Below are 25,054 nucleotides of genomic sequence, written 5' to 3' on the forward strand. Positions count from 1 at the left end.
CAGTAGCACCCTTTGGAGCATAAAAGTTTTCAACTTTAACAAAGTCTAATTTATCTGTTTCACCTCTTGCTTATACAATAATTATTTGCTAAATCTGAGGCTATGTGGATTTACCTCTATTTTTTTATTCTAAAAATTTTATGGTTTTAGATCTTATATTTAAATTTTTTATTATTTTGAGTTAAATTTTAAAATTTTGCATGTGTCACAAAAGAAACCACCTACAAAACAAAAAGCCAACCTATTGAATGGGCAATGATGTATACAATAAAGGGCTACTATCCAAAATTTACAAGGAATTCAGACAAATCAACACCCCCCAAAAAAAACCCAAACAAACAACACAATTAAAAAGTGGGCAGAGGACCTTAATAGACACTTCTCCAAAGAGGGCATAGAGATGGTCAATAGACCCATGAAAAGAAGCTCAACATCACTAGTCATCAGAGAAATGCAAATTAAAACCACAAAGAGATATCACCTTACACATATCAGAATATCTAGCATCAATAAATCAACAAACAATAAGTGTCAGAGAGGATGTAAAGGAAAGGGAACCCTTGTACACTCTTGGTAAAATTGCAAATCAGTACAGCCACTATGGAAAACAGCATGGCGATTCCTCAAAAAATTAAAAATGGTACTACCTAATGACCCAGCAATTTCACTTTTGAATATTTATACAAAGAAATCCAAAACACTAATTCAAAAAGATATGTGCACCCCCATGTTCATCACAACATTATTTGCAATAGCTAAGATATAGAAGCACACCAGGTGCCCATCAACAGATGAGTGGATAAATTAGAATGGTACATATACACAATGGAATATTGCTTGGCCATAAAAAAAATGAAATCTTATCATTTGTGACTGCATGGATGGACCTAGAGGGTATTATGCCAAGAGAAATAAGTCAGAAAAAGACAAATTCCATATGATTTCACTTGTATGTGGAATTTAAAGAACAAAATTAATGAACAGATCAGAAAGAGACTCATAGGTGCAGAGAACAGACTGATGTTTGCCAGATGTGATGGGTTTTAGGAGCCTGGTTGAAAAAGATGAAGAGATTAAGAATTGTAAATTGGTAGTTACAAAATAGTCATGGGGATGTAAAGTTCACCATAGGAGATATAGTAATTAATATAATAAATGTGGTGCCAGGTAGGGACTAGAATTATCAGGGAATCACTTAATAAGTTATTTAAATGTCTAACTATTACACTGAAGACCTGAAACTAATATACAGTAATATTGAATATCAACTTTAATTATAAAATAAAAAATTAAATAAATAAAATAAAAATTTGCATGTGTCTATCCCATTGTCCCAGCACCATTTATTGAAAAGACAATTCTGTCCACACTAAATGGTCTTGACACCCTTGGCAAAAATCAACTTACCATAGGCACATGGTTTCACTGTATTTCTGGACTCTCAGCTCTATTTTATTGATTTATATGCGCATCCCTTTTCAATACCATACTGTTTTATTTTGAATTTTTTATAACTTTTTTTAATCCTTACCAGAGGACATTTTTTTCATTCCTTTGAGAGAGAAAGAGAGAGAGAGAAACATCAATGTGAGAGAGAAACATCAATTGGTTGCTGCCCATACGCTCCCTGAAAAAATATGGAATGCTACATGAATTTGTTTCATCCTTGCTCAGGGGCCATGCTAATCTTCTCTGTATTGTTCCAATTTTAGTATGTGTGTTGCCAAAGCAAGCAATATTTTGACTTTTAGTAAATTTTAAAATAGAGAAGAATGAGTTCTCAAACTTTGTTCTTTTTCTACATGTTTTGGGGTATTCTGGGCCTCCTGAAATTCCACATGAATTTTTGTATGTTTATCAATTTCTATAAAAGCCAACTGGAATCTGATAGACATTACATTAAACCTGTGGATAAATTTGGGAACCTTTGCCAGCTTAACAATATTGTTTTCTGTTCTATGGACAGGGAATAAATTCATTTTTATTTAGATCTGTAACTTTTCTCAGTTACAGATATTTTAGTATATATTACTTTAGGTTTATTAAATTAAGTCCTAAGTATTTTATTCATATTAATGCTGTTGTAAGTGGAATATTCTTAATTTCATTTTCCAAATGTTCATTGTTAATACATTAAAATACAATTAATTTGTATATTGATCTTAAATCATGCAAATTTGCTGATTTTATTAGTTCTAAACATTATTTTGTTTATGAATTTCTTATGATTTTCTTCATGCAAGATCATGCCATCTATGAATACATATAGTTTTATGGATTTCTCTATAATCTAGATGCCTTTTTAAAAAAAATTTCCTGCTTAATTAATTGCTATGGTTAGAACTTTGAGCATATTGTCAAATAAGAGTTGCAAAAATGAAATTCCTTGTCCCATTCCTAACCTTAGAGAGAAAGCATTCAACCTTTCACCATTAAATGTGATGTTAGACATGGTTTATTTGTTTCCATATATGCCAAATGTCAGGTTAAGTTTCATTCTATTCCTAGTTTGTTGATTTTTATCACAAAAGTATGTTGATTGTTCATTACTGTCAAATGTTTTTTCTGCCTCTAAAGAGATTTTCATGTGGCTTTTGACTTTTCTTCTGTTAATACCGTGGAATATATTTATTGATTTTTGTATATTATACTAACCTTACATTCCTGGGATAAGTCCCAACTGGTCATGGTATATAATACTTTTTATATGTTGCTGGGTTCACTTTCTTAGTATTTTGTTAAAGAGTTTTGTATTTATATTCCTAAGAAATATTGGTATTTAGTATCCTTCATTGTGATGTTCTCATCAGGTGTTGGCATCATGGTACTACTGGCCTCATAAAATCAATTGGTAAATGTTTCTTCCTCTTCTATTTTTGTGAGAATTGGTATCAATTGTTTATTCCTTTTTTAATTTATTTTTTAAAATCATGTTTATTTTATTGCAGTTGTCTCAATTTTTTCCCCCTTTGCCCATCTCTACCCATCCCACCCCCCCACTCCCACAGTCAATTCTCACTCTGTTGTTAATGTCTATGAGTCATTCATACATGTTCTTTGTCTAGTCTCTTCCCCTTATATACACCATTGTCTGCCTTCTCTATCCCATCTGTTCACTTTCAGTCTGCTCCATGTTTCCATGCCTGTGGTTTATTTTGCTCATTAATTTTGTTGAATAGAGTCCACTTATAGGTGAGATCATATGGTAGTTGTCTTTAACCAACTGGCTTATTTCACTTAGCATAATATTCTTGTTCATTGTTGTCACAAATTATCCTTGTTTATGTGCTAAGAGTTTTTTGGGGGTTTTTTTTGTTTTTTTTTTTGTTGTTGTTTTTTTTTGGTGATCTTACTCATAGTACTGTGACCTTCTGCTCTTTTTTTCAGGTAGAATAACCCCCTTGAGTGTTTCTTGAAATGGTTGTCTTCTGATTATAAATTTCCTCAGCTTCTGTATGTCTGGAAAAGTCTTTATTTCTCCTTCATATTTAAAGAATAATATTGCGGGATGTATTATTCTTGGCTGGTAAGTTCTCTCCTTCAGTAGTTTGAATATTTGGTTCCACTCTCTTCCAGCCTGTAGAGTTTCTGCTGAGAAGTCCAATGATAACTGAATGGGCTTTTCTTTGTAAGTTGCTTTCGTCTTTCCTCCGGCTACTTTGATAATTCTTTTTCATTAATTTTTTATTATTTCAATACAATGTGTCTTGGAGAAGGCTTCTTTGATTGTGGTAAGTAGGTCTTCTGTTTGCTTCTTGGATTTGAGGATCTAGCTCTTTCCATAGGTTTTGGAAATTCTCATAACTATTTGTTTGAATAGGCTCTCCATTCTCTTCCTCTCTTTTTCTTCTGTTGTGCCTATTATTTTTATATTGTCCATTCTGATGGAGTCAGATATTTCTTATTAAGTTCTTTCAGTTTTTTAATATTAAAGTATCTCTCTTCTTCCCTCTGTGTCATTTCTATATTTTTATCTTTGATATCACTAATCTTTGCTTCCATCCAGTCTGCTCTATCTCCTATGCTTGTTAGCTCATTCTTGATATCTTTTATTATATTCTTAATCTCCATAATTTCTGTTTGGTTCTTTTTTAAAGTTTCATTCTCTTTGAGAAAGTACTCATTTTGTTTGTTGGTTTGTTGGTTGAGCGCATTGAATTTCCTGTCTGTACTTTTTCACATCTCTGAGTATTTTCAGAACTGCAATCTTGAATTCTCTGTCATTTATATCACATATTTCCATGTCTTCAAGTTTGTTTTTTGGAGATTTTTTTTATTTTTTTCTCAGCTGCCTCCCTACCTTAGTTATTTATAATATTTTGATAGTTTTCTTCTCTGTCTAGGCACTTATGTATGAATGGCTCTTCCCTAGCAGATTAATACCAAGATGTATTTCTATTATTTTCCAGTAGGTGGCACTGAATCACAAGTTTTTTGTTTTGTTTTGCTGTGTGATGTTGTTGTTATTGTTAAGCTCTGAAATCCCATTGCTGCCTTCTGAGCAAGACCCTGCCACCAGTGTAGCAGCAATGCATTGAGATGGGGTGAGCTGGAGGAAACGATTAGCTTCTTCGTTGATTTGCCCTTCTAGTAACAGCCACCTCAGACCTCTGCAGTGTCCCCCTTCTGTCCAGAACACTGGATTTGTCACAGAGTAGCCAAATCACTTTGCTCAAGGATAAAAATGATTGTATAATACCAGTTCTTGAGTTTGCAGATAACATGTTTTGCAACGAAGGGCAAGGGGAGACAAGCTCTGGGAGACTATGGGCAGTAATGGTCTTTGGCTTTGTTTCTCTGTCCGGAATGTCGACTGTCCAACAACTGAAAACCTTGGTCACACCCCTGTGCTGTGTCCTTGCCCAGGTCTCTGGTTCAGCCACAGCTCATAGTGCTCACTCCTGCAAAATATTCCACCAAATCTTTTTGCTCCTCCCAGCTGAAGGGAGCATCAGCCAAAACAGGATTTTTCTTGTCTCCAGGACAAGACCACCCATGAGTTCCTAACTGCAAGCCTGTATCCATGGCTTGTCTTAGCCCTTCTTTCTTCTCACTTCTCTGGTGTGAGAATTTCTCAGGTGTGTTTATGTATCAAGTAGAAAATCCTTTGCTTAGTTATACCTATTCCAATTGTTGAAACATCAAGGGAAGAGACCAACGGGATCTCTCACACTACCATTCCTCTGATGTTATAAGTCTATACTATCCTTTTAATTTATATATGTATTTCCTTTATTAGTGCTCTTTATTTTTCATATATATTGATATTACCCTGTAGTACCCCTTTCTTTCAGGCTAATGGAATCCTTTTATAAAATTTCTTATATGGCAAGTCTAATTAGTTTTTGTTTATCTAGGAATAACTTCATATCCCCTTTATTTTTGAAGAATAGCTTTGCTTGATATAGAATTTCTCTTTCACAGTCTTATTTTCAGCTCCTTGAATATTTTCTCCCAACACCTTCTGCCCTGAATTGTATGTGATGAAAAATAACTTGTTAATTTTATTGAGAAACCTTTACATAATGAGTTACTTCTCTTTTGCAGCTTCCAAGAGCCTCTCTTTCTTGTGACACTTTTAAAGACATATATGGTGTGTCTAGGTGTTTATCTCTTTGAATTTTTTGTACAAAAATTTGCTAATCTTCTTCTATATGCAGATAAATGTTTTCCTGTAAAATTTGCAAAAGTTTTGGTCATTATTTTAAAATATTTTTCTGCCACTTTTTATTGCTTCTTTTTCTGAAACTACCATTATATATATATATATATATATATATATATATATATATATATATATATAGGTACACTTCTTTGAGTCCCACAAACCTCTGTGGCTCTGTTCATATTTTCACATTCTTATTTTTTTAATATTTCTTTGGTCAGCTCAAAGTCTGCTATTATACCACTCTAGTATATTTTTCATGTTAGTTGTTGTACATTCAACATTTAAATTATATGTTGGTTTTTAAAATTATTATTTCTTGTTCAAATACATTTGTCTCCACCTTACCCCCACCACTTTCCCCTGTCGATTCCCCTACCTCCCCCCACTAGTCCTTCCCTATGTTGGCTTTGTCCATGGGTCTTTTATACATGTTCCCTGACTTGATCCTTCCATTCCCTTTCCCCTCCTTTGGTGGGTGTTTCTTTTTCTTCCCATTGTTTATGAGACTCTTCTCTTTTTTTTCCTTCTGCTTCTTAAATTGATCTGTTTCAATTTCCTGACTTTGTGGTTTGAAATTCTATAGTAGTAGGTGGGTCTTTTTTTTTCTCTTTTTCTTTCTGGATCTGCATCTGATAAGATCAGTTGTTGACGCTGTCTGACATTTGGCAGTCTGTTTGAGACTTCCAGGAATCTACTGTCTGTGTCTATCTCCTGAAATTGTTAACCTAGTCACTCTGCCCTCAGCTGTCAGGCTTAGGCACCACAAGGTGGGGCAGTGCCACCTGAGGGGAGAGCTAATGTGTTTTTACATGCTGCTGCCACTCAGGGGAGTGGTCTGCCTGAGCAAGGCGGAGACTGCAGAATTGAGAAGGAGTCAGCACCGGGTACCCCCGGCTACTCCCTCAGTTCTCTCTCGAACGCCTCTGACTCCGGTCTCTCCTCAAACGTCTCTAGGCAGCTCTGGGTCCCCTTTTGCCAGGGGTCTACTATCTCTATCAGGCACTCTGCACTCAGCACCTAGGCCTGAGAGCGACTCCTGGGCAGAGTTTCCTGACGGTAGGGATATTTTGTCCTTCATGCCTGAGCGAGATAGAAGATGCAGAGTGGGAGGTAAGGTGTCACCAGGTCCCCTGCTGGCCACCACCTCAGTTCTCTCTCCAAAGCTTTCCTCACCAATCTTTCCTCAGGCTCCAGCCCACTCTGCTCCCACCTCTGCCCAGAGACCAAGGAAGGTGGCTGCCACTGCAAATTTTTGCGTTGGTCCTTTAAACATCTCCTTGCATCTCCAGCTGACTGTCTCTGGCAGAGAGCACCACTATGCTTTTCACAGTTGCATTTTGTCTGTGTGCTTTTTTGGGTTCAGATGTTGTAGTCTAGAGGTCCCTGCTTATGATTCAGACCCTGTTCTTCTTAGGAGGATCCACCTGCTATTTCTATATCCCTCTGGTGCTGGTGCTTGGGGGCACCCAGCCCACCCTCTCGAGCCTCCACCGCACTTCTCACCCCTTAGGATGTGCAAAAGCTGACTCCACTGTCTGTCCAAGGCTCCAAGGATCCTCTCTTGCTATTGTTCCATTGTTTTCCAGGTGATTTCTCCACAATTTAGTTGCAATTCCAGTTTGGTCCTGGGGGGAAGTCAGTGTTACTTCCACTCACTCCTCCGCCTTATTCCTCTGTTTGTTTTTTAAAATTTTTTCTTTTTTGATATTTTTTGTTAAAACAGTGCTCTCATACTTTTAATCCTTTAAACATGGTTTCCTGTCATTCATTTAATAAATTTATAATAGCTGATTTAAAGTCTTTGCCTACAAGTTCAATTCCATGGCTTCTTTTGGGATAGTTTCTTTCTTTTTAAGATATTATTTGTTTATTTTTAGAGAAAGTGAAAATAAGAAAGGGAAAGGGAGATACATTGATGTGAGAGAAACATCAATGGGTTGCCTTTCATATGTACCCCAATCAAGAACTGAACCAGCAACCCAGGCATGTGCCCTGACCAGGAATCATGCCCATGACTTTCACTTTGGGGGATGACACCTAACCTGCTGAGCCACAGTGGTCAGAGCCTTTTGAGATATTTTCTATTGACTTGTTTATTTTTCCTGTATATGAGCTATACTGGCCATACTATTTTGTTTATTTGTGTGTCTGGAAACTTTGTTGAAAACTGGACACTTCAAATAGTATGATATGGTATCTGTAAAAATTATATTGCTTTCCTCTTCAGTTTTATTACTGTTGTAGTTGTTTGTTGCTTCTTCTTATTTAGTTAGTGGATTTCCTAGACTAAGTATGTAAGGTTTGTTTTATATGTTGTGTGTAGCCACTGAAGTCTTTACTCGTTAACTTAATGTTCAGTTAATGATTGGACAGAAATTTATTTTTTCATCTTTCAATCTCTTTATTTATCTTTTTCTTACTATTTTTTTTCTTTTTTGTTCAAATCCTCCTCCTCAGTCTCACCCCCACTCCCAACAGCTGTCAGACTGGACAGAGATTTATTTAAATTCCTTGAACTGCTAATTCTCCCACCTTTTGCCGGGGGGTTCTCTGTGTGTTGGGGCAAGCCTTCAATGCCCTTTTATACAGTTAACAATTATTAATCGAGGTTAAGGAACATAAAAATATGCAGCATAAGAGAGGCACTTCGGGCATGGTGATGTAAGAATCCTTCATAAAATCAATGAGAACACAGACAAAAATTATTCAAAATGACATTTTTAGGGCTCTGGAAATTAATCAAAGGCTTGCAACAGTTTGAGAATAATTTATTCCAGAAAAGTAGTTAAATCTCAAGAGAAGCAGAGAATATTTTACTTGCTCTAGTCTCATTGCCCACTCTCCAGATTTATGGTAGCCTTGAAAACCTGCAACCTCAGAACCATGGTAACTGAAAAAAAAAATCAGCAGCTTTGTAGCCATTGCAGATGACAGAATGCATTTGGAATCCCCCAAAGGCCCATCCCCCGAGAATTGTCATCATTTGAACTGTCTTCCAAATCTCTGGAAAAATCTCCATTCTCAGGGTTTGTATTTATATAACCTTACGTCACAGACTTTTTAGTGAAGAAAATCGTATCCCCCAGGCTGTCCAAAAAATCAAGTGAAAATTGTTAACACTATAGTTTTCTGAGGCAATTGGGGCAAACAAGAGGCTTATAAAAAACTTAAAAAGTAGAATATAAGGAATGAGATATCCATAGAGTGCTTTGAAAAGCTCTGGAATTTTCCTCAGAACCAAAAGGTAATGCACATATGCAGAAATGTGTGTATGCCTAGAAAATAGCTGAGAAGGGCTTTTATGTCACGTAAGACTAACCATGAGACTCTGCACATTTAGTAATTGAGGTTAAGGAATGTTATACTACATTCTTATTTTTACATTGGGACTAGAGATTTGTTTGATCTGGGGCAAATTATTTCTCACTATCAAGGTAAGTCCTTCCTTCCCAATGCTCTATAATGCATAAAGGTTTCTAGTCTGGCTAATAGCAATAAGATCTAGTTCCCTTTCTGTGTGAGCAGCAGATAATGTTCCATCTAACACTACAGGTGGTTCTTTCTCCAGCCTTAGGTTGCCTTCTCATATGCATGACTGGATGCAGATATTTGTGGAGTTCCCTCTGTGGAACACTCTCTCCTCCAATACTCTATCTTGTCACCTCTAGCTGACCTGGTTTCCTTGGACACCCAGCTCTATCTACCTATCACAGAAGTCTACCAGAGTCTGCCTCTGTTCTTTTCCCCTACACCATGGCCTGAAAACTCACTCAAGTCAGTAAACTTGGGCAATCAGAGAATTTGCCTCACTTGTTTCCCATCTTCCAGAAGAAACTGTCTCATTAGCTGATGTCCAGTGTCTTGAAAGAAATTGTGTCATTTGTTTTGTCCCAACTTTTAGTTGTTTCAGGTGGAAGGTCAAATTAAGTTTCTGTTACTTAATTTTGGCTAAAAGCAGAAGCCCTTATGTGACATATTTTTAAGTTTAATCTGCATTATTAACATTTTATCTATCATTTCTTTTTTTCCAGTTTTTTTAAGGTATTATTGACTCTCCATCGTTTCCTTAAGTTTAGACCATCAACAAAATTATAAATCCAGCCCTGGTTTATAGAATTTCGCTATTTGTGTGGTGTAAATGCTCCCACTATGGCCAATTTTAAGCTACCAACATATGTATTATCTCCACTATAGAAACACAATAGATGGAAATAACCTCAAGAATATAAATTACAGTAAAATGTAGTAAAATAATTTAAGATTTAAGTTTTAAGTATTACTTTGTTTTGAACATAATGTATTAACTTGTAAGTTGATATAATTTATTTTTAATAATAAACATTTTGAAAAACTGCTAACAAAATTCCTGAAATGTTAATAATCAGCTCATGTGAAATAGTATGACCTGTTTTTAGCACACTACTGCGTCTATCTTTGGGGGTTAGAATTAATGTGGAAGCATTATTATACTGGTATACAAGAAGCAGACTTCATCCACCTGGGGATATGTGTGCGTATTCTCTGCTCACTAAGGATGTTAGGATACTTTTTCAAATACCCAAAGCAAGTATTTGAAGACCTTTTTCTCTCTTGAACAGCAACAAGAAGCTGCCCTCAAAACTCCACCATTAAAAATGTATTACTATATCCCTGGCCAGTATGGCTCAGTTGATTGGAGCATCTTCCTGGAAACTGAAAGGTTGTGGTGCAATTCCCAGACAGGGCAGAGACCTAGGTTGTGGGTTCAATCCTTAATTTAGGCATGTATGATCCCGAGTCCAGGCATGTACAAGAGGCAGCTCTGATCAACGCTTCTCTCGCATCTATGTTTTTCTCTCTCCCTCCCTTTTTCCCTTCTTCCTTCATAAAAAGCAATGAAAAACTGTCCTCAGGTGAGGATAAAAAAATTATTACTATGGATCTTGAAGTCTTTCAGGTTTCTAAGAATCCTTTTTTGAAATGACAAGGTATTTCTTATGAGCAGTAATACTTTCTGCCTTTAATTGGCTAATATCTTTATTGATATTAGGCAACTAAATAAGCACAAGATCTGGTGTCATTGGTCCATAGGTTCTGTGCTTAGTGGAGATGGTGGCAGTAGATATGGAAGAGAAATAAAAATGGGAAAGTAAAAATATGCCCCCAAACTACCTTTTTCATGGTCTTTCAAAAGTTCAGCTCCAATGTATCTACATGTGGGACAGGGTTTTAAAATACTAAATGAATAGTTAGTACCTTCTTCCATTTTAGCCTGACTACCCACTAGCAGGGAACACCACATGAGCCACTTACCATTCTATCTTGCACATCTCCTCAAGAATATTTTTATATTGGGGAAAAGCTAAGGGAAAAAATGATAAGACCATCCATATACTTCAAAGGCTTAAAATACCCTTAAAAAATAAAATAAATAGCAATTTATATAATTTGATAATAGCAATGCCAAAATATAAAAAGTTAGGAATGTTCAGTAGTTCATGCAAGTAGAAAAAAAGACTAGAATGAGAAATAAGAGAAAAATAAAGAAGAACTTGATATGGACAACCAGATTTGTCATGAAATTATCATTTTTTTATTTGAGTTCAAAATAATATTTTTGCTAAGGATTTAAAAATGAAATTATTCCTGGGTGATTAATTATATCCTATTGATAAACATATAGAATGTATACAACCTTTTTAACACATTTCAGGAAGAGTACTAAGAGCCACATCAAACCCCTCTAACCATAATCAGTAATTCCCGTACAAAGCCATTAGGCCCATCCATCAAGCGGGCAATGTAAATTCCCAGTCAGCCACACTGAATTTCAAGGGGCAGAACACTACTGATATATTAAACCCCCAAAACATGTATCACCCCCAAATCACCTAACAAAGCCCCTAACTTCCTCCTAACCCAAACCCAAGGCAATCTCTCACTGTTTATGATGACTGGAGTCTAGTAATTTAATGTGTTACTCCAGAAAAAAAAAATAAGTGGAATGGTCCTGTGCCCTTGTTTACAGCTGTTGAAAAGTGAATGATATCTATTTCAGATTTTTAACTTTGCCAAGGTAGGAAGAAATCTAAAGTGGGTGTCTGAGCCAACTTGGGCTATCATAACAAAATACTAGGGACTGGATGGCTCAAACAACATAATCTTATTTTTTCAGTTCTGGAGCCTACGAAGTCCAAGATCAAGGTGTCGAAGTCCAAGATCAAGCTGACTTGGTTTCCAATAAGAACTCTCTTTTTGCCTTTCAGGTGGCACCTTCTCCTTGTGTCCTGACATGGTGGAAAGAGTGAGTGAGACCCCTGAGGTCTCTTCTCATAAGGGCACTAATCCTAGAATGGACACATGATTATGACTTCATTTAACCTTAATTATTTCCTTACTCCAAATACAGTCACACCTGGGGCCAGGGCTTCAAAATACGAATTTGGAGAACATAATTCAGTCCATAGCAGTGGGGAAGGTTTCTGTCACTTAAAAAGATTTTATGCATGGTCCAACTTGGAAAAGGGCCCAATGGCAGAATCCTCTCTAGAATTCGTCTGAAATAGGATGACTCTGTCTTCAAATACAATGTGAACTGCAGCCCTGGGAAGGCCACAGATGTAATTCATACAATGGCTTTTGCTTCAATCAATGTATTTCACAGAGGATTTCTTCGCTTCTCCAGTTTACACTGAATAGGCCAATGAGTGGAGAAAGCTCAACACATAGAGAAGTCACAAGACTGAATTTATAACTCTGATACTGCTGCTTATGAGTCCCTGGGTTTTGGAGCAAATTATTAATTTCTGTAATGCTGAAATAATCACCTATCCAAGGGGGAAATGACAACAACTCTGTGAGGTAGGCAAGGGTAATTAAAAGAAACAGATGAGATGGTGTTTGTAAAAGAACTTTGCAATCATAAAGCTCTAAAGATCAGAAACATTTAAACTAAAGAGGGAGCTTAGAAGCCTTCTGACTTATGAGATGCATTTCATCTGGGAAAGACAATAGCCAAGGAGGGCCTTTTTAATAGGAGGTACCAAATCCCAAGATACTAGTATGGAGGAAATTTGAGAATAAATAGAAGTCTCATACTACATGGTAAATTGTAAACATAACTTAAAGAACTGGTTACTATAAGAAGCAGTACAAGATGACTAATTATATAAATAACATGAAAAAGTTTGTGGTCAACTAGTACTCATCAAATTATGGTTCCACAAATTATTGATGTTCTTCAGGTTACACTAAGGTGTTTTGCCACCAAAACCAACCTGTGGCAGTCATTTATCAATTTGCAGAAACAATTTTAGTTCATGGGGAAAATTTTCTTCATTTCAGGTTTTTCAATCACAAATTCATCTTAAAACCTTCAATGACTGCTGGCAGACAGCCAAACAAATGAACCTGTGACAAAAGAACACCAAGGAAAACATAGCAGGCTTTCACTTACTTGTGGATACATACTTGTGCCTGCACATAAACTTCTAGTAAAAATTCCCTGCAGTCATATGATGTATGAGACATACCATACAATAGTATGGTTATTATCAGAGAGAAAGGAGGTGAGACAAGGTAGGAGAGGGTAAAGAGGGGATAAAAGGTGATGGAAGGCAACTTGACTTGGGGTGGTGAATGTATAATACAATATACAGATGACGTATTATAGAATTGTATACCTGAAACCTATACAAATTTATAACCAATGTTACCCCAATAAATTCAATAAAATTTATTTAAATAAGTAAATGCACACAGTTCACATCAGCATTTTAATCTAGAGAGCAAGTTGTGGATGGGATTGGTAGCTGAGAGAATAGACAGCATAAGAGAACAGGACTTGAGATGCTGCAGGAGATGAAAGCTTTTCCTGGGCAAAGCTTTTTTATGTGGTAGTATGCCCCTCTATTTACATGGTACTCATTACGTATTAGAGTAATGGATGCTAATGCTCAAATAATTTGAATTGAATTTAAAACAATGTTTTATGGGGTCCACAGAGAGCATGCTGATTTCTAGGTGATCTGCCATCCAGATTTGGGAAGCACTAAGGTTAAGCTGTGGATAACAGAGCCACAGAAGATCGTTAATAAGCAACAGATATTCTGGCAATAGTCCTAATTCTTGGAAGGGGCACAATGGAGAAAAAAACCTCTCTTCCAACAACATACTCCTTGGAGTCTCTATTAGAGGAAAGATTTTAGGCTGGTTCCTCTTATAATGGAAATCACTAGAACTTATTAAGATGGCTCTGAACAGTATGGTTGCTATTTCTTGGAACTGGCACTCAAGAAGCTGTAGGCACAAGACAGAAAATCAGGGCAATGCCATCTCTGGGTCCTGTTCTAGTCTACCTTAGGAGTACAGGATTATAATGTTGGACTGGCACCAGTGTCAAAGGGAAAAGGTGATTTTATGTGGATTATGTAGTTTATTTCATGTATAAAAACAGCCCAAACCAGAAACTGAATCTCAAAATTTACTTTTTTTTTTAGTATGAATCATTCCTGTTTGCCTGTCTTTATGGAATAAAGTCTCTAAGTTGGCTCTATATCTAACTCAATGGACTCTAAGTATAAACGTTGCTAATATTGTACAGGCATTTGTTGTCTTAATAAATAGTTTATTTTAAGGCTGGCATTGATCTTAGCAATCACCTTTTTATCCCCTTCCTTTCACAGAAAACAAAACAGAGACTTAAAGAAGAGGTAATGTGACTTGCTTGAATCCATATGTCAAATTAGTGGTAAAGACTAGAATCCATGTCTCCTAAGTCACAGGACACTATTCTTTAACCTGCACCATTTTACACATAGAGGTATGTACCATTATTTCTAAGTAAGTTCCCTGACAAATTTTTATCTTTTGTTTTAAAACTGTACTACTGTAACATTTCAAGTCTTACGTTTATATGTTAGGACAAGCAGGGAGGTAAAGAACTAACCAATGTTGCAGGAAATATATTCTGTACAAAAATAAAACCCTCTGGTTTTAGAGACCCCAATATGCAAAATGAGAAAGTTACCAAACAGTCACACTGAAGGATATTGCATTGTAAGGGAATACTCAGCAGAACTTCTTCATTACTTGGCAGAACACACAGGGACAAAGAAACAGTCAAAATATTAAGAGCTACTGTCAAATGAATACCAAGAAGAAGCCAAAATAAGCATCTTTGAAGTAAAATGGAAGTCATGAAGAAATAGAATCTGTTTGACAGAAACTCTTAGGAACTTAGTGATCAGCCCAGTGAAGAGCCTTTCTCAATCGCATGGATAGCAGCACTACCACTCTTCTAGTCACTCAGGTTTAAATGCAATGTCCAGCATAAGAAAAAAAAGTCAATAATACCATAACTTTTTGTGGTGTCACATGGTTACTAGACTTACTGTGATGATCACATCGTAAGGTATATAAATGTTAAATTACTATGCTGTACACCTGAAACTAATATATGTCAATTATACTTTAATAATAATTTTTAATAATAAAATAATTTAAAAACTTAGCTATCACCTTGACTTCTCTCCATACCTCACACTCCATAGTCTATTTATCACCAATTTCTGTTTTATTTTTAAAGTCCTGTTTTTTCTTCCTTTGAAATAACTCTAAAATTCTTCTCTTTCTTCTCCACTCTGACTGACAGCATTCTAGATCAGACTCCTTTCTCTTATAGCAAAAGTCCCATGGTCCTGGTTTTTGACCCAGTAATTTGGTTTCTTGAAAGCTAAACTGAGCAAATAACTTAAATATACTATATAAAAATCTTTATGCACAAAAATATCTATCAAAACTTTTTTTACAACAGTGGAGATAAATGGGATGAACCCTAAATTTCCCACAACTGGAGACTAGTTAAGTACATCACAATAAACCTGATCTGACCAAATAAAATATTAAGTAGCCTTTTAATGTGATGTTTTAACATATGATGTGTGAAACATACTCTCTCAAATCTCACCTAACAGAGCCACTTACCCACAGAAGAAATTAGTGGTCTGGAGGCAGGAGATTCAAAGAGGGTTTTTACAGATGAGTGGGAAATTTTTACAAAATAGCAAGTGAAAACAACTAGGTAGAGAAATATATATACAAGAACTTATAAAAAATGCATGGTAGGAAGATGGGAAATATTTATTTATTTTAAGCCACACTGTTTAATTTTTACGAGAATGCATGATTTTCTAGTTTAAATAATTTTTGTAATTTTTATTTTAAAATAATTTCTGACACAGAAAATTTGTAAGAAAATTATAAAAAACTTTCATGTACCCTTCATCCAGATGCTCTCATTTTTGGCATTTAAATAACTTTTAAAGTCCCTTTGCCTCCATTTAAGGAGGATTTGTCAAATAAGCTCCTTTGTGAACATTGCCACTTTATATTTTAAAGTGAAAGGGTAACAGAAAGAGTACAGACATTCATTTTTCATGGCCTGTGAGATCTGGGATGAAAGCCAATCCTAAGACTAAAGATCACATGCAAGACTTTTAACCAATTACACTGCCTGCTATTTGTTGTAATTAGTGTCATCTCATTCTGCCTTTCCCTTGACTACTTCAAGAAACATCATGCAGACAAAGTGATAATGAGTGTTGCGCAACAGATTTAAACTCCTCCATGCAGCTGAGTGACTTGAGGGAGACAAATACATATATTTTCCCTCACTTTTTTACTCCAGAAAAAAAAATGAAAACCACTGATTTAATCCAGCTGCCAGCAGTTCTACATAACTCCTCTGGAATCAAAGAGAAGTGAATAAAGAGTGTAAGGCCTTACAAAAATAAAAATACCATATGTCCGTAGCCATGAAAATATATTATGCAAATTAAAATACCCACATTTTAACATAAACACTGTATATTTCTACCCTAAATCTGGAAGAGCCCTCTGTACTATAGACAGTTGAGAGGTGGAAGGGACATTTGGGTCATCCAGCACCATCCATTGAAACTTTAAGTAATAATTAAAATATTCTCTATCTGTGCTGTACAAGATGGTAGCCATAAGTCACCTGTGGTTATTAAGTGCCTGAAATATGACTGGTGAATTTTTTATTTCATTTTAATTTATTTAAATTTAAATGGTCACATGTGGCTAGTGGCTACTGTGCTGGATAGTGTAGATCTAAACCCTTCTCCATTCTAAGTAGAAATTTGCTCTGCAGTTACCCTGATCTCTTTGTACTTTCCCTGATGATCACATCCACTCCCAACAGCTCCCATTACCACTTACAAAGATGACATTCAATCTTGGCTGCATGTTATATTCACTTGAGAAGCCATCTCTAAATGACAATGGTGGGAAGGGGGGCAGTAATGTGACTCAAACATGGGTATTTTTCAAAAGTTTTTCAGATGATTATAATGTGCAGTCAGGGTTGAGAACCTTTGATCAATATGCTAATGATTCCCAATTCTATATCACCAGTTTTCAATGCTGTGCTCCACATGCTAACTGGATCTCTCCTTCCTGATGTCTCCAAAAACCCACAAAAATACCAAACATATAAAAATGAGATATCATTATCTCCTATCACATTCACCTAAATCCTTAAAACTAGAATTACTGGGGTTATTTTTATCATTTTGCTATTTGTTTTCTTTATGTCTTAAATATTTTTGTTCCTCAATGCCTTCATTACTGCCCTCTTTTGTGTTTATTTTATTATTGTAGTGTATCATTTTGATTCACTTCTCATTTTCTACTCTATATATTTTTAGTTATTTTCTTAGTCATCATCATGGCAATTACAATTAATAACTCTAACTTATAGCAAACTTGTTTGAATTAATAACTAGCTTCAATAATACAAAACAAAATCTGTTATTACTACTTAGCCTGAAGGAGTACCATTAACATTCTTGTAGGGGAGGCAATGAACTCCCTCAGCTTTTGTTTATCTCAGAATGTCTTAATTTTACCTTCATTTTTTGAAGAATAGTTTTATAGAATATAGAATTTTGGTTAAAATGTTATTTCCTTTCCTTCAACACTGTAAATATATCACCTGACTACCTTGTGGCCTCCATGGTTTGTGAAGAAAAATTGGCTGTTAATTTTATTAAGGACCCCTTGTATATGACTAGTCACTTATCTTGCTGCTTTCAAGATCCCCTCTTTGACTTCGTCTTCTGACAGTTTGATTATAATATGGTTCAGTATGGAATCTCTTTGAGTTCAACCTTGATCTTTGTAGACCTTTTCGAATATGTTCATGTATTTCATCAAACTTTAGAAGTTTTTTTGCTGTTATTTTCTCAGATATACTTTCTGCCAGTTTCTCTTTTCTTCTCTTTCTGGGACTCCTATTATGCATCTGTTAGTGTTTCACACATCTCTGAGGTGCTATTTACTTCACTTCACTATTTTTTAATTTCTTCTGCTCAAACTGGGTTATTTCAATGGATGTATCTTCAGGGTTTTTTTTTTCTTTTACCTGTTCAAATCTACTGTTCAGCATTTGGCAAACACTGCTGGGGAAGATGCTCCAACTCTGAGAAATTCTAAGGCGGGGGTAAAAAATGGTAATTCTCTGAGCTGATCCCTCTTTTTTATATAGCAATTTAATAAATATGTATTAACCAATCAAAACATACAATCACAATTCTTTGAGAACACAGTCCATATTTACCCTCATGCTAGAAATGCAGGTCACTGTCCGCATGGCTGTCTCCAAGCTATGTAGTAAGTAATGGTTGAAAATTCAGTAAAAATGCTACAAAACCCTCTAAAAAACTTAGTTTCCTCTTTCTTCGTTATTCACTACTTTGGTTGTTGTAATTTTTTATTAGATTCCAGAGTTCAGAAAAAGTTGATTCTGATGGCATCTGCTAAGTTAATCATTGCATTAATGGAGAGAGAGGTTTTTAAGAGTTCTCTATTCTGCCATTTTTTTATAATGTCATTTTTCTCTTAATCAAATTTTTGTGAAAAATTTTACATATTTATCCTTTCATTTTAAATTTTATTTTTTGTCCAGCTCCATATGCAATGCAAATGGAATACTTTTTGTAATTTATATCTTAATTTAGGAAGAAATTATATTTTTATTAGAGTTTTTCTTTTCAGCAATGTAATGTGCTTCCCTATTTTCTATGGTCTTGTTTTATCCCCTTCAGTACTTTCTACATGGATTCTCTTCTTTTCTAGGTAAATTTATTTATAGATATCTTAAGATGTTGATACAAATATGCATTTAAATTTTTTCTATTTCAACTTCTGAGTGATTATGATGATTAATTTTATAAATTTCTCAAAGTAGATATGGGTACTTTTTTCTTTACATCTGTCACCTTAACAAAGTTTCTAGTTTGTTCTAACAGGTTTTTGTAAAACTTACTGGGTGTTTTATTATACAAATATGTTATCTGCATATGAAGGTAATTATGTCTCCTCTGTTAAATATTTATAGTATTTTCATATCCTTATAATTTTTCATATCCTTCTCTATTAGATTACTTATAACTTTAAAATTGAATAATAGTGCAGATGTTGGCATCCCTTTCTTGTTTATCATTTTAATACCAAATGTATCCAGTATTTAATAATTTATTATGACATTTATTATTGATTTGATGTAAATAGTCTTTTATGCAAAGGAGTTTACTTTTGTTAAATTTTTTTAAAGAATAGGTACTGAGTTATATCAAATCATTTTTATTAATATACTCATGTTTTCTTTCCTTTAAGTCATTGACTTATCTACTGAATTATATTGAAAATGTCCTCATTTTTAAAAAATAATTTATTTATTTTTTCAAATATATTTGTCTCTGCCTTCCCCAAGCCACATTCCCTTGCCCTCTCCCCGCTCTCCTTCCCTCAATCCTTCCCCACTTTGGATTTGTCCAGGAGTCCTTGTTATATGTTTCTTGACATGCCCCTTCCCTTCCTTTTCCCCCACCCACCCCTCCCTCCTTCCCTCTTCCCTCTGTTGGTTTATTTTCATTTCAGTGTTGCTGGCCTTATTTTCCTTGCATCTTCGTATTGTTGGTTAGGTTCCGCTTATAAGTGAGATCATACGGTATTTATCTTTGGCACCCTGGCTTATTTCGCTTAGCATGATGCTCTCCAGTTCCATCCATGCTGTCACGAAGGTTAGTAGTTCTTTTTTTCTTTCTGCTGCGTAGTATTCCATTGTGTAAATGTACCATAATTTTTGACCCAATCATCTACTGATGCACATTTAAGTTGCTTCCAAAAAGTGGTTACTATAAATTGTGCTGCTACGAACATTGGGGTGTATAGGTTCTTTTGAATTGGCGTTTTGGGGTTCTTAGGGTATAGTTCCAACACGGGAATTGGTGGGTCAAAAGGCAGTTCCATTTTCAGCTTTTTGAAGAAATTCCACACTGCTTTCCACAGTGGCTGCACCAGTCTGCATTCCCACCAACAGTGTACTAGGGTTCCCTTTTCTCCACAGCCTCGCCAGCATCTGTTGTTTGTGGATCTGTTTATGATGGTCATTCTGACCAGTGTGAGGTGGTACCTCATGGTGGTTTTGATCTGCATTTCTCTGATGGCTAGTGATGCTGAGCATCCTTTCAAACGTCTATAGGCCCTCTGAATCTTTTCCGTAGAAAAGCATCTGCCTAGGTCCTTTGCTCATTTTTAGATTGGATCCTTTGTCTTCTTGGAGTAGAGTTGAGTGAGTTCTTTATATATCTTGGAGATCAAACCTCTTTCTGGTGTATCATTAGCAAATATATTTTCCCATAGGGTTGGCTCTCTTTTTACTTTGCTGATGTTTTCTTTTGCCATGCAGAAGCTTTTTATTTTGATGAGGTCCCACTTGTTTATTCTTTCCTTTATTCCCCTTACTTTAGGAGACATATTGGTGAAAAAATTGCTGTGTGAGATATCTGAGAGTTTCCTGCCAATGTTCTCCTCTAGAACATTTATGGTGTTACAACTTATATTTAAGTCTTTTATCCACCTTGAGTTTATTTATGTGTATGATGTCAGCTGATGATTCAATTTGAATTTTTTGCTCGTAGCTATCCAGCTCTCCCAACACCATTTGTTGAAGAGGCTCTTGTTGCTCCATTTTATGCTTCTGCCCCCTTTGTCAAGCATTAGTTGTCCATATACACCTGGACTTATTTCTGGGCTTTCTAGTCTGTTACACTGGTCTATGGGTCTGTTCTTGTGCCAGTACCAGATTGTTTTGAGTATAGTGCCTTTGTAGTAGAGTTTGCTGTCCGGTATTGTGATCCTTCCTACTTTGATTTTCTTCCTCAAAATTGCTGCAACTACTCAGGGTTGTTTATGGTTCCATATAAATTTTTGAAATGACTGTTCTACTTCTGTGAAATATGTCATTGGTATCTTAGTAGGGATTGTGTTGAATCTATAAATTGCTTTGGGTAGTATGGACATTTTGATGATATTAATTCTTCCAGTCCATGAGCACAGTATATCCTTCCATTTATTTGTGTCTTCCTTAATTTCTTTCTTCAACGTTGTACAGTTTTCTGCGTACAAGTCTTCACCTCCTTGGTTAAATTTATTCGTAGGTATTTTATTTTTCTTCTTGCTATATTGAATGGTATTTTTTTTTTCTGATTTCTTCTTCTTCTATTGCACTGCTGGTGTACAAAAATGCCTTTGATTTCTGAATGTTGACTTTGTATCCTGCTGTTTTGCCAAATTCACTTATTAGGTTGAGAAGTTTTTTGATAGAGTCTACAGGGTTTTCTATGTACACTGTCATGTCATCTGTAAACAATGATAGCTTTACTTCCTCCTTTCCTATTTGGATGCCTTTTATCTCTTTCTCTTGTCTGACTGCTGTGGCTCGGATTTCCAATACCATATTGAAAAGAAGTGGTGAAATCAGACATCCTTGCTGTGTTCCCAATCTTAATGGGAAAGATTTTAGTTTTTGCCCGTTGAGTATGATGTTGGCTGTAGGTTTTTCATATATGGCCTTTATTACATTGAGAAATGCCCCATTTATTCCCATTTTGCTGAGTGTTTTGATCATAAATGGGTGCTGTACCTTATCGAATGCTTTTTCTGCATCTATTGAGATGATCATGTGGTTTTTGTTTTTTCTTTTATTTATGTGATGTATCACGTTTACTGATTTGCATATATTGAACCATCCCTGCAATCCCACTTGGTCGTGGTGGATAATCTTTTTAATGTATTGCTGGATGCTCCCACTGACTCATAGGGTTTTGATATGAGTCTGCAAACAATTGATGTATTATGGTTCCTGTGCAATCAAACCTCTCTGCTAATAATGATATGTATTTGAAGCTGCTCCCCAATGCTAACACCTCAGCTTCACCTCCGACCATCAGACATTAGATTCTCATAAGGAACATGCAATCTAGATCCTTCACATGTACAGTTCCCAGCAGGGTTTGGGCTCCTATGAAAATCTAATGCTGCCAGTGGCCTGACAAGAGGCAGAGTTCCGGTAGTAATATGAGTGATGGGGAGCAGTTGTAAATACAAATGAAACTTCACTCACTTGCCCACTCCTCACCTCCTGCTGTGCATCCCAGTTCCTAACACACCACAGACAATTATTGGTCCATGTGTGGCTCAGAGGTTGGAGACACCTGGGTTACTACATTGTCCTGATAGACTAAGGTTGAGGGTTGAATCTGTAGTCACTACACATACAAGAATCAACCAATGAATGCATAAATAAGTGGACTAACAAATAGATCTCTCTCTCTCTCTCTCTCTCTCTCTCTCTCTCTCTCTCTCTTTCTCTCTCTGTCTCTCAAACCAATATATTTTAAAAAATTAAAAAGAAATGGAATTACCAATATTAACTTAGTCTTAGTCTAATTAAGGCTCTTTCTTTGAGGTAGAGGGACTTCTTGCTTATGCACATGGCTGCCTGGAAGGGAGGAGGTTTAACATACAAATGCAGAGTTCTATAATCAGTATATTCCCTCAAGGCTATCTACACCACTATTTCATCTAGTAAGTCAATACCATATGTCTATTGAGAGACTACTATGTGCTAGGCTCTGGGTATAAAGTAGTAAACATGAAAAATGAGGTCCTTGCTATTGTGAATTTTAGGTTTTGTTTGGGAAAGCTTTATATTAAAATAATAAAAATATGGTAATTTCAAATTGTGATAAGTTCTTGAAGAAAATCAAGTCGAGGTAATGAGATAGAACATGAGGGATTTGCTGTGCTATAAAAAGTGGTCTTGGAAGGCTTAATGAGGAGATTATGCTTGATCTCAAATTTACATGATAAGAAAGAAACTTCAAAGACCCAGTGAGAAAAAATTATGGGCAGTAAACTGCAGGTGCAAGCATCCCAAAGTGGTCACATACTTTACAGTTTTGAAGAATAGAGAGAAAGCCAAGATTCTTTTAAAATATAGTGTGTCTTGTGTCTCCACACTAGGAAGGCAAACAATCCAATTTAAAAAATGGGCAAAGGACCTGAATAGACACTTCTCCAAGGAAGATATACACAGGACCCAGAGACATATGAAAGGATGCTGAGCATCACTAGCCATCAGAGAGATGCAAATTAAAACCACCATGAGGTACCACCTCACACAGGTCAGAATGGCCATCATAAACAAATCATCAAACAAGTGCTGGGGAGGCCGTAGAGAAAGGGGAACCCTAGTACACTGTTAGTGAGAATGCAGACTGGTGTAGCCACTGTGGAAAACAGTGTGGAATTTCCTCATAAACTAAAAATGGAACTTCCTTCTGGCCCACCAATTCCACTATGTCCTAAGAATCCTGAAACTCTAATTCAAAAGAATCTATGCACCCCAAAGTTCATAGCAGCACAATTTACAATAGCCAAGTGCTGGAAGCAACTTAAGTGCCCATCAGTAAATGAGTGGATCAGGAAACAATAGTACATTTATACAATGGAATACTATGCAGCAGAAAGAAAGAAGGAGCTCCTATCCTTTGGGACAGTATGAATGAAGCTAAAGAATATTATGCTAAATGAAATAAGCCAGGCAGTGAAAGACAAATACCATATGATCTCACTTATAAATGGAACTGAATCAACAAAACAAACAAGTGAGCAAAATAGAACCAGAGACATGGAAATAAAGAACAAACTGGCAGTGACCAGAGGGAGAGGAGAAGGGAATAATGGGATAAAGGTGGGGAAGGGTAAAGTCAAGGAACATGTATAAGGACCCATGGACAAGAACAATGAGAGGAGGATTAAATGTGAGTAAGGGGCATTAGGCAGGGCAGAGGAGAGCAATGGAGGGGAAAAAAGAGGACAATGTAATTGAACAACAATAAAAAAATAAAAATATTTTAAAAATACATTGTGTCTTATAAGCCTGCACCTGAGCACATGCTGTGTTAAACATCTAGAATCACCATCACTACTTTGTTCTCTCAAACTCCTACCAACCCTTCAAGACATAGCTCAAATATTACATCCTCTTCTATTACTTCCCCAAGTAGAGCTGAGCCCTCCTCCTTGGACCTTCTGACCTTCTTTGTGTTCCTACTATGTACTAGAATCCTTATCACACTGTATACATTTAACTTATTTTTATTTTTGCCTCTTCCTCTGTACTTGGAGTTGCTTGAAGGCCAGGGTTATGTCTCATTTAAATTTGTATTCACCACTACCAAGTATTCTGGCCCTGAAAAATAGTAGGTGCATAATAAATATTAATTCAATTGTAACATAAATATCTGCTATTCCTAGAACTATTCTAGGCATTAGGGAGCATACAAAAAGAATCTATCTTCGTTGATGTAGTTAATAAGGTAGACTCTGGAGTCAGAAGCTTCTCTCTAATCCCATTTTCACCACTTAACTAGTTGTGTGAACTTAGGCTATTTACTTAACTTCTCTGTACCTCAGGTTCCTTATCTGGGAAGTGGGAGATAATAATGGTAAGTGTCTAAAAAAAGTGAGGAATAATTTAAATAATGTATGTTAAGCTTTTAGCACACACATATCTGGCACATGATAAGTGCTTGATGTTAATTTCTTATTATTTGTAAATTAATAAAATTATTGGATTAATAAGATTTCTACAAATTAAAATAATAATACTGTGAATACACCACTATTCAGGATGGCTTAAAGCGCATTCTGAAACAAGATGTTATGTTATCTTGACCTCAACAAAGCGCTTCTGAATAAATGAAAGAAAAAATAGCCATACTATAATCTGTGTTGGCTTTACAATTCTAGAGCACAGGGTTCATTTCCAAGGTATTGTGTAACTAGAAGTGAACCACTAGGATAATTCTAGTGATGGGGAGGCTCAGGAAAGAGAGAGACAGGAAAGTTAACATCTAACATCTGAAGTGTTGCCATGTGGAAAAAAAGAGAGCTTTACTTGATGCTGCTCCAGAGACTAGACTTGGGGCCATGAAACAGAAGTTGTAGGCAGGTGATTTCAGCTGAACGTAGAGA

At 35.9% G+C, this 25,054-nt stretch overlaps 1 non-coding gene across 1 annotated transcript; it reads right to left on the reverse strand.

Moving 5' to 3' along the window:
* Window positions 1-1,631: 1,631 nt before the first annotated feature.
* LOC129076264 (U6 spliceosomal RNA) lies at window positions 1,632-1,734 on the reverse strand. The gene has a single exon (XR_008529731.1). It is a non-coding gene; the product is annotated as a U6 spliceosomal RNA (small nuclear RNA).
* Between the last annotated feature and the right edge of the window lie 23,320 nt (window positions 1,735-25,054).

Source organism: Pteronotus mesoamericanus, unplaced genomic scaffold (assembly GCF_021234165.1).
Source record: "Pteronotus mesoamericanus isolate MK-2021 breed Mesoamerican mustached bat unplaced genomic scaffold, CSHL_Meso_final contig_58, whole genome shotgun sequence".
Classification (NCBI taxonomy): domain Eukaryota; kingdom Metazoa; phylum Chordata; class Mammalia; order Chiroptera; family Mormoopidae; genus Pteronotus; species Pteronotus mesoamericanus.